We start from the raw sequence: 2,040 nt of genomic DNA, 5'->3' as shown, positions 1-2,040 counted from the left end.
AGGCTGATGCAGCTTGGATGGATGTTCCCCCCTCCCCCCTTTCTGCTAGTGGTTAGGGTGTGGCCATGTGGGCTCTGCAATCCCAGCACTTGGGGAGGCCGAAGCCCCATGGGCACCCTGTGCCCAGTATGGGTAGCCTGCCCTCTGCAGTAGCTAGGCCGATGCCCTGGGAAGCCTTGTGCCAGCTCCTGGGTAGGCTGATGCCCTGTGGGTGCCTTGCCTCCTTCACTGTCTAATTTGTCCTAGAGAGAAGCAGGACAGGGACTTGGGATCTGGGGTGACCTGGCTGGGTGCCCTCCACTCCTGCTCCCCAGTTCTCCATGGCTCACACAGGGAGACTCCCCACCCTCCTCGGAAGACAATGGGGATTTGTTTAGAATGGTAGTTCTCCACCCTGGCTGGTTAGGTGGGCACGACCTGTGGGCATGCAGACAGGTCCCACTGGACCACAGTAAGGACGCGGCACAGTTCCGCAGGGGGTTCTGCTGCGAGCAGGGCCTTAGCCCCTCGGGTTCACAGGGCAGGGCCGTGTCTGGGCTCCCGCAAGTACATTCTGAGACTCAGATTCAAGTGCAAGAAGTTGGCTCAGGAAGCGACCCGGGACTACTGACGGGTGAGGGGTCCCATGGGGACATCACTCCTGGCTCCCACCTGGGACACAGAGCTCCGTCTCATTGGGACTTTGGGAGCAGGTGTGGGACATCCCAGACTGCCTCGCCTGAGGGCAGGGTGGCTGCGACTGTGGGGCTGACACTGGCACCTCTGTCTGGCACCTGCGAGTTCTCACACATCCCCACAGCTGGGCAGGGGTGCAGGTTTCTGAGTAATCTGACTTTTTCCACGCGGAGGCAGCTGTGAGGAGCCGGGCAGGGGGCTGACGGCATCGGCCATGGCAGGCAGTGCCGGCCACGCTCGTTGCCTTGCTCTGGGGGCTCCCAGGTGCCAGGGCTGCGGGCACAGGCATGCTCGTCACCACCCCATCACAGCCCTCCGGGCAGACATACGAGCAGTCCCATGACAGTGACAGAACTGAGCTGGCAGCCCCTGCAGTGGGGCCTGGTCACTCTGCAATCCTTCCTCCAAGTCGCCACCCGGTCAGAACCCTGGGCATGTGGACGTTCCTAGCATGTTGTCATCAGTCCAGGATTCGAACCCCGGTCAGCCATGTGGGATGTGACACCGCACTTAACTGCTGAGCTATGGGGCCGGCCCAGCAGATGGTCGGGAAAGCAAGCAGGCGGGCGTGTGTCTCTGCATACACCCGCTTTCCCTCTGCCAGCCCCTTGTGTTCGGACTTTCCAACCACCAGAATCAGGAGCCAAACCAATCTCTTCTCTCGGTCGAGCCCCCAGGCCCAGGTATTCTGTCATGGCAGTGCAATGGATGGGCGACCTCCAAAAGGAACAGGCAGCTGGACCTCTGGCTCACAGGATACCCTTCTTGTCCCCACTGTGCACCCCTGCCTGGCCCAGGCCTGCCCCAAATGGCAGAGAGATTCCAATCCTCCACCTGGAAGTCTAGTTCCAAGAGAGAGAAGCCCAGAGAGAGGGGGTGGACTCCCTGGCTCCTGCTGAGAGTAGGAGATGCACACCCAGCGTGGCGGTGCCTTCCTGGGGCACCCCAGCTCCTCCACTCAGGAGGAGGCCTCTCCTTTGGCTTAAAACGCCAGTCAGGTGTAAATGCGCCCCTGAGCTTGTGTGTGGGCTTTCACTCCTTAGCATCCATGTGACTTGGCCTTTACATCCGGGGATTAGATTACTGCCCAATTTGTGGCAGGTGCAGGCGCTGGGCACGAGGTATGATTTAGAGGTCTGGCAGAGGCCCCCACTCCTGGCCGGCCTGCTGGGATGCCCAAATTTCCTGCCACCATTCGTCACTTGTGCACAAAGGCACAGGCGGCATGTCCTTGTTCAATGCAAATTTGTTACCTCGCTGGAGTAACACATTAATCCGCCAACACCAATTTATCAGCCGTTTTCACATTAGCAGGGAGCACAGCGATGAGATAATGGAACATGGGACAGGTGAATTTTGATGAGG

Source organism: Tupaia chinensis, unplaced genomic scaffold (assembly GCF_000334495.1).
Source record: "Tupaia chinensis unplaced genomic scaffold, TupChi_1.0 Scaffold000159_1, whole genome shotgun sequence".
Taxonomy (NCBI): Eukaryota; Metazoa; Chordata; class Mammalia; order Scandentia; family Tupaiidae; genus Tupaia; species Tupaia belangeri.
This window is presented reverse-complemented; position numbering follows the sequence as displayed.